General features: G+C 36.9%; 1 protein-coding gene across 4 annotated transcripts in view; it reads right to left on the bottom strand.

The window, feature by feature from the left end:
• PRRG1 (proline rich and Gla domain 1) overlaps window positions 1–12,685 on the bottom strand; it is an 85,061-nt gene that overhangs the window by 59,864 nt on the left and 12,512 nt on the right. The window contains exon 1 of one of the 4 annotated variants that reach the window (XM_039840028.1): window positions 4,135–4,159. The exons of the other annotated variants lie outside the window; for them this stretch is intronic. The gene's annotated coding sequence lies outside the window, so the exon portion shown is untranslated. Of the gene's footprint in view, window positions 1–4,134; window positions 4,160–12,685 lie in introns of those variants that run through there. 4 annotated transcript variants of the gene reach the window in all.

The raw sequence follows: 12,685 nt of genomic DNA on the forward strand, positions 1-12,685 counted from the left end.
GCAGTAAAGACCAGAGGGTTCTAAGGGTTCCCAGCTGCCCTCAGCTTTATTCTAACCAGCTTAAAGGATATCCAGAAACTCTTTGTTGATATGGAAATTAAATAAGCTCACATTACAAATACATTGACCCCTCAAGTGCTACAGCCCCTCTCTCTATCAAATGCAATTCACAAAAGGAGGAAGGAATTGAATGCTGAAGGACATCTAGAAATCACAGAACCCTAGGAAGCAGACAGATGATTTATGGACTCCATCACTTACAGAGTTAAATGGTTTCTACACTGCTGGCGCCAAGTTCCTGGAACCATACTGTCTTCTACTACTGCTTATTTCCATCTCTAGCCATATCCTACATTTTAAAAATGGCCAAAGTAAGTTTAACTTGAAACCATGAGCCAGATCACACTTTTAAAATAGATAAAGAATCTGAAAGAATAGCAAAGAAACAGATTTTGTCCTTGAGATTTAAGATGGTATGCCTACTGCTAAAATATGTTAATTGGATATGTGCCAGGACATTTTTGAGGGAGACTCCAATCATGAAAATGACAATGTAGACTACCTACACAAATGCCATCCACAATGCTTTTGCCCCGTCTTTCTACAGGAGAAGGGCTGGAAAAGTTCTCAGACTCTCTTGCAGCTAAAGGTGGCCACGTGACCCAGATCTAGCCAATGTGATGTAAGGGGAAAGTCTTTTTATCAAGGACATACTTCTGGCAAACCTTTCTGCCATTTTCCCTCTTCCTGGGTAGAATACATATGTGAGGTGTGCAGTAGAGCGGTTGTACCATCATGAAAATGAGAACCCCATGCTAAGCTTGGTGAATTGGAAAAAGAGAAAGATATGTGTCCTTGAAGACATCTACCCTGAATTGACAACCTCCAAACTTATTTCGTGAGATAACTACACCCTTGTCTAAGCCTCTATTAATTGTATTTCCTACTACTTGCAACCAAAATCATTCCTAATATTATACTAGGAGTAAACAGATGAATGGTAATTGAGTTTTCTATTGTGGAAAGAGGCAGATACACATAAAAAATGCAATAAAAATGTCATAGATGCTATAAAAGAAGTAAAGGATACATTAAAGGAAGAGCGGTTAGGTCAATTGTACCCAGAGAAGATATGAAGGCTTCACAGACAAGGCAACACTTGAAAGTCTTGAAATATGAAGACCTCTTTGCCAAGAGCAGCAGGGAAAGAATAGCCTGCCTTGCCTTCTGTCCAGTACTGCTACCTCTATTCCCATGCTAAAACAAGAAACCTAGGACATGGTAATACAACATAATTTCCATTCTTCCAATAAAAATTTATAAGAATCTACCACAGCCAAGAGTTGTGCCAAGACTCAATGATTACTAAAATGACATAAAACCTGCCCTCACATTGCTTACAGTCTAATGGACATTTTCAAGCTATCTCAATAAAACAAGTAGTCACAACTCAATGGCTACATAATTGTACCTTAGATATACTGCTGCCTATAAGAATACTGACCTTCCAAGTCTTCCAAACTAAAACCTACTTTGTTCCACATTATCTAGGAATTGCCTCTCTCCTAGAGAGGGAAAGACATCATGTTGTCATTTGTGATCATTAAAAATCTCAGTGCAATTACAAATCTGGCAAAGACTCCCGGAGACCAAATCAGTCTATTTTGTAACTCACAGCTTCAAAGCCTCCAGAGACAATCAGGTTCCAAGTACTTAAGAAAATTACTTCACCATTTAATCAGCATCTTGGAATCATCATCTGGTTCTGAAAAGGTCTAGCTGCAGCTTTAGGTACTAAGAAAGTCAATCTTAGGGAAGGCCTCTTCCATATACTAATTTAGTTACTAATTTGAAGAGAAAATTGTCTTGGCAAAAGCATTTCACCAAATTTCATATATGCATTATAGGATTTTAATGCCTCATGTAGCTCATTCTAAAACAGACTTTCTCACTGTCCTTTTTATCACACAGACATTTTAATAATGAGAAAAGTACCTTGAAAATACAGCTCCTTATCTTCCATTCAATTGAAGCATTCATCTACCTCAGAGATGTGAGAATAAGACAAAGTGTAGTAATTAATGTGGTCTGGTACAGAACCAACAGAAATGTAACTGGGTGCTCAGAAGAATCAAATATAAATTTGTTAAATTATAATTGAATCTTCCCAAATCATCTGGGGAAAAAAAAATCCTGCTGGCAACATGCATGAATATCCATTAAAACATTCTTTGGCATTACTTTACCTTGTTATTCTGGTCTATGATTGTTTTCACATTTTTAGTGCTCACTCATGCATTTACAGCCTAAAAGCAGCTTCAGGGCACTGGATTTCAACCCAGTTATCTTAGTAAGAAAGAGGCTACACTATTGCTAACAGCAAGATAGCTACTACAGCCCCTTAGAAATTCTAAGCCTTCTCAGTGTTCACCAGTCTGTCTTTAGCACTAAGTAAATGACAACCTAGGGCAGAGAACTGAAGGAGGTTTCTGAGTTATGATGCTGAACACTTTAATTAATCTCAGAAAACAATCCAATACTATATCTCTTTTATAATAATAACACTGACAAGTCAATGCCAAATTTCTAACTTTAGTGATAGACCAACATGGCTGCTTTAATCTCATTTCCATTTAATAGTAGCACCTACAGCCTGTGATTTACCATAATGACATTAAGACCCCATGTAACCCTTTACATGTGAATTAACAAGAGAGTAATGAACCAAAAGTGTTTCAAGTTGTATTTTGATTAATTTTACATTTTGTATATAGACGTACTCTCCAGAACACTTTAACCCCAATATTAGAGGAACTTTCTTTGCTATTCTATAGCCTAAATTCCTTGATGACTTCTATAAACTTTCTAATTATTATACAGAGTCTCAAGGTGTTCAAATTAATAAACTCATTTACTCTGGCTACCGTATAAACTTTATTTAATTATCTAGCTCACTATTCCCTAAGTCTACTTCAACAACTGAGTTAGACAGAAGTAAGAAATAACCATTACAGAGATTCTCCCCAAACAATTCATTTATATAGCACCATATAACAAAGTATGTCATGGAAAAATTAATCTTTTATTTAAAATGGCTTGAAATGTATTAGCTGTATGTCTTCACGAGCACAAGAAAAGTATACAAATATTTTTTCTTTAATCATCTTATTTCTGAGATAATCAAAATGTTCACTCTTAGCTAATTTATTATTATGGTGAATCTATAATTAATGGATTCAAATACTGAATACCTATGACAGTCATCGTACTAAGTACTAAGGAGAATCTAGCATTTGACTCAAAACAGCTGTAAATATGTTTTTAAAATCTTCAGGATTTGTGAAAAGTTATTCTATTTTCAACACAACTTAACAAAGTGGGATCATATAGGCTGCTCATAGCCCCCAAGGGATTCTTCTTATCACTAAAATGTCTCCCTTCCCTATTCCCTTTTGTATGGAAAACAAGACGCTAGAACATCACAAGATTCTACTTTACCAACGTTCATTAAAAGAATACATGGCCTTGGTCTCTAAGAGGCTATTCAGTAAAGTAAATATTTTGTTGTTGTTCTCATGCAAATATTGCTCAAAACTTTCTATTTCTGGGTATGATAAAACTCAGAACCTATAGGACTCTCTCCCTCCTCTGCACGTATCAACACAGAAAACTACAAACCTAGATATAATAGAAACAGAAAGAAACTTAAGGTACTGGACAGTGAACAAAAGCATACAGACTCTCACAGGGAATTCAAAATTGCTAGAAGGAAGAGAAACAGGGAGCTATACAGATAAGTTTTCATCACCATGGCTTTTATCCTGGGCCTGCAGCATTTATGGGGAATAGCAGCTAGTGCAGGAGTGGGTACACAGGGAGGAAAATCATTATTCTGGCCTAAGGAACCAGAAAAGTCAAATTGGTAAAATGCCAAAGGAAGTAGGGCAGTTCCAGAAGGAAGAGAGCAAGAAAGGGAATGCTCAAACTGTCTACCCACATCTCTATTTGAACCCTGAACCACGTTAGTGTAGAATAAACGGAAAAGAATGAATTCTGATTTGAGATTATAGCTGTCACCCAGAAGGTGCTAGTGAGTGAAGAGAAGACAGACATTGGCAGAGAGTGTGTACTCACTTGCAGGTGGTGAGATGGTGTGCCTTTTAGTCTGGGACTAGGTGCAATCCAAATGCTCACAGCATAAGTGAGCACATGTCAAAAACCCAGTCATTCAAGCCTGGAAAGCCAGATATAAAGAATTCAGGAAATCATGAGCATTGAAGAGAAAAAGCTGAAGAGCAGATGCCTAAGCCCTAATTACCCACATCTCTGACTAAACTCTGAACAATGCTTGCACAGACTAGCCTCTTAGCAGCCCATCCAAAAACAACAGATCTGAACAAAGACAAGAGCTACTGCACAAGAAAGACTTAGCTGTTCAAGTCCAGCCAAGAAAACTAGCTGCTAAAACAAAGGAAATAATACTTATTGGATAAAAATAACATAGTTCAGAATCTCTTCATTTTAACATTTATAATATCCAAGATATACTCCAAAAGTACCCAGCATACAAAGAATCAAGAATATATAACACATTATCAGAAGAGAAGAAAGTCATTCTAGTCCAACTCCAAGATGAAACAGATATTGAAAGTAACTGACAAGAATGTTTAAGTGACTATCCTCAATGAAATATAAGGTGGCATGTTTTCAATTAATAAAAACCTGACTTCTGGTTTCTGGTTTGACAAACAAGAACCTTGGAAGTCATCACTCTCATTCGAACAACAAGAAAAAATGGTGAACAAATTGAAAATCAACAACTCTTCCTGGATCCAGCAGAGAATTGAGCTCACAGGGTAAACCACTGCCCCAAAACTTGTGGCGATGACAGGAGGCTACAGAAAATCCAAATGACCAAAGCAGAAGTCCAGGAACAGAAAACTCCAGAACCAGTACCATGATAGGAAAACCTAAACTGCAGTTGATTTCTAGAGGCTCAGTGTGGACAAGTTTGAGAGTTAAAAGCTCCAAAGAAGCCCCATCTTAGGGAGGCCTTCATATACATGTGAGTTTTACCCCCAGGAGCCCTACCGGGTTCTTACAATGAAGATCAAAGAAAAATTCTCTCAGACTTTCAGCAAGAAGATGGGAAAAGTAGCCATTTTTTAATATGCCCAGAACATTCCCTTCTTCTTCACAAGGCCTGCCCTCAAGAGAAACTATTTACCAGAGCTTAATCAACTTTCGGAAGTGAAATACCCAAATTGGCTCAAAATACCAATTCAGTTGGCTCTAGCCTTCTATGTGGGGTAAATACCCAATTTCAGCCCCCCATTTAGCCTTCCTGTCTCACCTGAGGTGGCGGGGGACAAGACAAACTGAGAAACACTTATGAAGGTTACAGCCCAGGGGCACAGGCTCACTGAGACCCAGCTATAAAATTATAGAACCCTTCCTCTCTCCCACAGCTTACCACCACATCAATAGGACTCCTCCACAGTAACAGGGGAATACAATTGAATTTAAGAAAAAAAAAAAAAAACCTACAATGGGAGAACCCAAAGAGGCAGGAAGTCAACAACAAAGATACCAGGAAATTTTATCCTGACATTCTAGAAAACTGGCAAACAATAAACAGTCTAACCTTTAGCCAGATAAACATCAAACCTCACACTTAAAGCCTATTTGCCTCAATTACTTTTACCTGATATATCATGTCCAACTTTCCCCAAAAATATCAAAGCATGATACAACAACAACAAAAAAACCAGTAACAAGACATAGAAAGCATCAGAACCAGACTCAGTATGGCAGAGATGTTAGAATGATCAATTCATGAAAACCTCAGCAGAGAAACAGATACAATAAAAAATCAAGAACATGTAACACATTCTCAGAAGAATAAGAGAAACAGAGTTAATAAAATGAAAATTCTAGAAAAAAAAATCACTATACTACCTTAAAGACAGAAATTGTAGCAGGTGAGGCATAGAGAGAAAAACTGAAACAAAATTAACAGAAGCACAGGAACCTATTAGGTGGTATTAAACAGTCATAAATAAATATAATTAGAATACCAGATGAAGAGGTGAGAAAATATTTGAAGAAATAATAGATGAAAATTTCCCAAAATTCATGAAAGACAGAAATTCACAGATACAAAATACTAAATACATTTAAAGCAGAAAAAACATAGGGAAGCCCAGCCAAAGTACATAATAAATTATTGTAAGCCAAAGATAAAGAGCAAACCTGGCAACCAACAGGAGAAAAATTACATCACAATCAAGAGAACAATGGTCTAATGGTTAACTTCTCATCAGAAATCATATAAACTATATAAATGCCTAACCAATGTACTATATACTTGAAACTAATAAAGGTATATGTATATATATAAATATATATACACACATACATACACACACATATATACATATATATGTATATATGTGTGTGTGTGTGTGTGTATATATATATACATATATATATGAAACAAGAACTTACAGAATTGAAAAGAGAAATAGATAATTCTCCAATCATGATTAGAGATTTTAATGCTTCAGTCTCAGCAATGGACTGAACTAGGGAAGAAAAATCAGCAAAGACAGAAGATCTGAACATTATTATCCACTTTACCTAAATGCCATTTATAGAATATACCCAACAATGGCAGAATACACATTCTTTTCAAGTTTACATGGTACACTTAGCAGGAAAGATCATATTGTAGGTTATAATACAAGTCTCAGTAATATTTTAAGAAAAATGAAATCATACAAAGTATGTTCTCTGACCACAGTAAAATTAAATTAGAATACAGTTTTAGGGCACAGAGGACTACCCTCAAGTTTATGATTCACCAGGACTCAACGGGTTATATGTATGGCTAAGATTTATTTATCACAGCAAAGGGGACAGGGTAAAAGGAGCAGGAAAAAGACATGCATTGGGTAGAATTCAGACAGGTCAGAAACAAGCTTCTTATATATGCTTTCTTTCTAGTAGCAAAATATAGGGACATGTACAAAATATCTGTCCAAGGAAGAGTAGAAAGAGCATCTGAATTTATGTTCATGACTTATATGGAAGGCTGGTTATGTAGGCATATCTTGGTATGTAACCAGCTACAGTAACTGAAACTTAGCACCTCAATAATGAAACCAAGTACACTTCATCAATCTGGATGTTTGTACAAAGCAATTCTGACAAACAGATACAGCACGGTCTACTGCTCCTGGCGTACAAAACAAAATCAACCATTAACATAAAAACATTCAGAGTGCCACAATCCCAGAGTTTGTCCAAGAGTCAATCATGTTTCCAATTTCCCTTAGAGACATGAAGGCGTTAGCAACCAGACTTGCTGTGTTAATATTTTCCTGAGGGAAACCAGGAAAACCATACATATTCGAAAAGTAAACAAAACTCTAAATAATCATTGGATCAAAAAGTAAATTACAAGAGAAATTATACAATATGTTGAAATACATGGTAATGAAAAATACATTAAAATCCATGAAATGCAGTTAAAGTAGTGCTTAGAGAGAAATTTATACCCTTAAATGTCTGTATTTAAAAAGATCATAATACAAAATCAACAAGTAATGTAGAAAACTTTTCAAAAATATGTGAGTATAAATTACCCTGTATGTTGTCTTCTATTTTGCCCAGATCTAATACCAGAATAGGGAAGTTTTATAGATGCTTGTATGGTAAAACTTTTTTTTTTTTTGTAAACCAAAATGCCATCGACTGAAGAGACCACAGGATCTATGAGCAAGAGACAACATCCTCCTAAATAGGAATGCACCATTTAAAGGGCACCATTCTGAGTAGGCTCAAACATTGTGATTATGCTTTGCTTTCTATCACAATTAGGGGTTTGTGGGGGGTGGGATGGGGAGCTTCAGAATTTGTGTGGTCCTCCTGGTTGGATAAATAAGACTTTCTAATGAGCAAGTTTTGGTATTTTCCTTGGCCTGCCAATGTGAGCAAAGGATAATTCCAATAGAAAGTCCTGGCTTCTGTCTACCTGAAAATTGGGGGTCCCATTCTGTCCAGAGACAAGTACAAAGTTCAAAGAGTATCCTGTGGTACATACAGCAGCTGAGTGGCCAGTAAAAGCTCTAATGTGTCACACAGCCAAATATTCCCAAAGTAGCAACACAGTGGGCAAACAGGGCCACAAAATATGACAACTGCAGCTGTTCATTTGGCTTACCACACTTTCATAGTTTTGGCTGCTAAGGAAACAATTGGTTCAAATGGATTCAGACAATTTATTACTTATATAGACAGCAAAAGCAAAATCAGCATGATGTCAGTGCACTGCATCTCTAGTCTCACATAATGACATCAAATAGGAGGGGCTGGATAACATGATCCAAGGGATATGGCATGCTGCTATCGAGGAGCCAACTCTAAACTAAACCCAAGCAGTTTCATAGACTTAACACAGATACCTGAAGTTGTACCCCACAATGTACAAGGTGGAAAGTCCTGCACTCAACTGAAACTAGAAGATGGGTGAGAAATGGCCTTATGGCAGTTTCCCACAAGGTACGTTATGAGAAACTGCCTCATGGCAGCTCCTCACCAGGCGACTTATCTCCTCTTGCTCCAGGAGGAATCACAGGGCGTTTTGCCAAGACTTGAATCAAACTGTGGTCACGCATTGGCCCAGTGGCCTGAATGAAGACGTGCAGAGTTGCCACAGTGCTGCACAAAGAAGCTTCTCTACAATATGCTGAACTTATTTGATTCTCTGTAAACCAGAAGTACTAGAATGATATTAAATGTCAAGGTTCTGAAGTACTTACTAAGAAGTGACACAGAGTATTTTAGCTGGGCCCTGAATTAGGTAAAAGAAAGTGATAGTGGAGTAGGCTGAGTGTCAAGTTCTTAACAGAATATCTTCTATCATCTTCCCATACAGGCTATGGAATTAACCACTCCAAATACAGGCACCCTTGAAGCAGGGGTCCTATTTGTGGGAAGTATGTATAGTATACAATGAAGGAAGCACTGTACCAGCTATACGACTGCTGTTAACCACTCACCTTTGGTCCTACAGAATACTCTGAGTCTGGTAATACTCCCTGGAATTAATGCTGCTGCTTCTGGTCAAATAGAATAAGGTCAGGTCAAAGGCTATGGTTTTAAAACAACCAGTGCAGTATAATCAGAAACATGTACCCAAGACAGTACTAGAACCTTGGGCTGTAAACAAACCCATATCAAAGCTCTCTGAGAGCCTGCCTTAGTCCTGGGTAGACAATGAATGATCTTTTGTAAGTAAGATTTACCCATACCAAAATGGAAGTTAGAAGTGCATTATCTTTTAGTCATCTTAATAGAATCCACAGCTTCCATTAATACTACATAAGGAGTTATAGTAAATATTTTTGGAATAAAAAGAATGAAATACTAGTTATAAATTTCCCTTTAATATGACTAAATGCAGGCAAGGAACGCTTAAGATTTCTTTGCTAGTATTATACAGAGACAACATTTGGCTTAATTAAAGCTGTCTGAAGATAATTCATATACTGTTTTAGATAAATAGGTTCTACCTGCTGTGTGATGAAGGATAAATGAGAAGAACAACCACATGACACTATAGTACTATAACAGGAAAAAATTAACACTATCAGTTGAAGTCTAGTAACTATAGCACAGAAAGGGGAAACTATGGATAGGCCCAGAGAAGTAGGTAGGAAATTAACTGTACAGTATCACTGAGCAGGTCCTCTGTGAGGACTGGAAGTAACAGGAAAAATAACTCCCAAAACAACTTATGGTCTATTATCTAGCTAGGAAACAAACAGACAATGGGGGGAAAGTCCATACAACCTTGAGAGAATTCTACAGATGTAAAATCACAATGAAAATTCAAGATAATATCATTGTCTTCACTAATTAGGGGTTAAAGATAGACACTGGGATAAGCTAAACCAATAATGCAGTATAAACTCTCAATGTAATTTACTAAGCCATACGATTATTATAGCCAATTAAATGTTATATAAAACCAAGGAGATTTTAATCCCAAGACTTGTATTTTAGATAAAATTTGGAATGAGATTTGTTATAAATGATAATCAGAGTACATTCTCTCATGTTATACTTGAAAAAAGGAGGTAATGAGAAAGAAGCCTCCCTCTTCTGCTTGCAGGAGTAGAAAGTCAACTGGCACTGAAAAGCACAGAAAGATAAAAACTTCTTTGGAGGGAGTGATGCAGACTACTGTGAGTCCCTTAATTTAGGGGCCTTACTTCTAGGATGAGGACTATGATTTCTCCAATGGAGTGGCTAAGTGAACCCTATGTGGTCACATTAGTGCTAATACTTAGGCTGCTTTTAACCCAAAGGTCTTCATTCTGAATACAGAGCTTCCTTCTCCTTTAACGATGTGGGACACAAAGAAGCAGCAGTAGATATGTATATATAGTGGGCAGGGAGAGAATTCTGTTTAAGACATTTTAGATTAAGGCAGACAGTCATTTATATGACCCTGGATCTTCAAGGCAAAAATATGTCTAAATAGAGCTATGAGAATTGTCAGTGGGAATGAAGCTGAAGTCATGGGAATGGATGGCATTATCTAGGGAAGGGCAGAAGTCAAGGAAGAAGTTTTAGGGTGTGAATGAGTACGAAGTTCAGTAAGATGAAGCAGGTAAAGGAAGCCTTCTTCTGGAAGTAGAGTTCAGCATATAATACCAATTACTCTTTGGGGAATCAAAAAAAAAGCATCAATTAAACTTCAGTTTTTCTTCATCAGAAGACTAGATCTATGACTCAAATACTTATATTTACCATCACGTTTTAATAGAAGAATACAGTAGATACTCTAATTCAGGGGTCCCCAACCCTTGGGCCGCATACTGGTACCAGTCCATGGTCTGTTAGGAACCAGACTGCACAGCAGGAGGCAAGTAAAGCTTCATCTGTATTTGCAGCCACTCCCCAGTGCTAGCACCACCACCTCAGCTCCACCTCAGATCATCAGGCATTGGATTCTCATAGGAGCACCTGTCCCTGCTGCTGAAAATGTTGGAGACCACTGCTCTAATTAACTCAACAATACTTGAATGGATAATCTCATCAATTCAACAAATATTTCTTGACTACCTACCATACACCTGCCACTATGTTAAGCACAGGGAGATTACCCTTTCTAACTAATTTACATGGTATCCTCTTATTCATTCATTCTTTCAACGTTCATTAAGTACTTAATGCTTACTAGACCATGACTGATGCTTGAAATACACACATAGTAAGTGTTCAATACATATTTCTCTTCCTATACACTGAGTTTCACTGTGTGTTTACTGTGAAAAACTGAGAATGGGAAGAGGCGGCCCAAAAGCATGCTTCATACAATGGGGCGTCTTGGAAAAAAGCTCTATTTAGTATCAGAGAGACATACATCAGAACTCCTGCTCCACCATATATCCCAAAGTGACCTGAGGCACTTAACCTCTCTGAACTTCGGTGTCCTCCCTATAAAGTGGGGATAAATGTTATATACCACACAAAATAATAAAAATAATGAAAGAAAAATACCCAGTACAACATAGAAGGGTTATTGTCATTGCTTTTGTTGTTACTAAGGAAGATAATCCATGTTGTTGTAGTTGCTTGTTAGATGAGAAGAAAAAATAATTTGGGCAATTTTCTAAATAATAAACTCACTAAACTCCTGTGAAGGACAAATCTGCCAAGAGTGAGTTTGGGTTTCAGAGTGGGGAAAAAAACCCATTCGACACAGGAGTGGCCCCAGTACCTTTCCTGGTCTTTGGAGGGCCCTGGTATCTTCCTCTTACTGGCCCTGTTGAAGTAAGCTAAAGTCCACCTACTATAGTGAGAAGTCTACTAATATTCAGCATCCTGATTCCTGGTGCTGGGAACCACGCAGAGACCAAGTAGATAAAGACAATATAGATGCTCTGACTCCTAGCTAATGAGGCTGAGAATCTGGCAGAAAACTAGCCCCAATTAAATGGTTAAGAATTGAAATGCAAATGAGGAACTCAAACAGAAAAAGTAGAAGCCAACTCAGAAAGTTAGGTATATACGACCTTTGAGAAAGGGAATAGTTGGGTCTATAGGAGTGGCTGGGGCTTTCTAAAAGCACTGTGAAAGGTGATGTCTGCAAATTGGAGGCTTTTAGTATCTATGGATGGGCAGATATGGGTTTAAGATTGGTAATAAATGACTGGGGAGACCAGTAAAAACGACATGATTATAGTGTTAAGAAAGAAGTAATAAACCCTGAACAGTGAGAATGGACTATTCAAAATTTTGTGAAGGTCAAGCCTATAAACTGAGTGAACATTCATAGTTTAGAGAAAGAAATATAAAGTGCTAATAATAAATATTAATGTATACATTTGCATGTTAAAGAAACTTTAAAATTCAAAGAACACACTGATTTTTGCAATATAGCTCACATTAATGCAAAAAAAACATTTGTATTTTCAGAGTGATTGCTTATGAGCCTAAAGAAAATTTTTTTTACTTCTGTATGTAATAATATTTTCTTGATAAATACTAGGGAAAATATGAGTGAGATACTGAAATATGATAAAATTACAAAGTAAATGTATCCTTGCCAAAACCATTATTCTGGTCCCATGAGTAATATTAACAGAGGAAAAAAAAAAAACTAAAAATATAT

The sequence above is a fragment of the Pteropus medius genome, unplaced genomic scaffold (assembly GCF_902729225.1).
Source record: "Pteropus medius unplaced genomic scaffold, Ma_sr-lr_union100, whole genome shotgun sequence".
In the NCBI taxonomy this organism is placed as follows: domain Eukaryota; kingdom Metazoa; phylum Chordata; class Mammalia; order Chiroptera; family Pteropodidae; genus Pteropus; species Pteropus medius.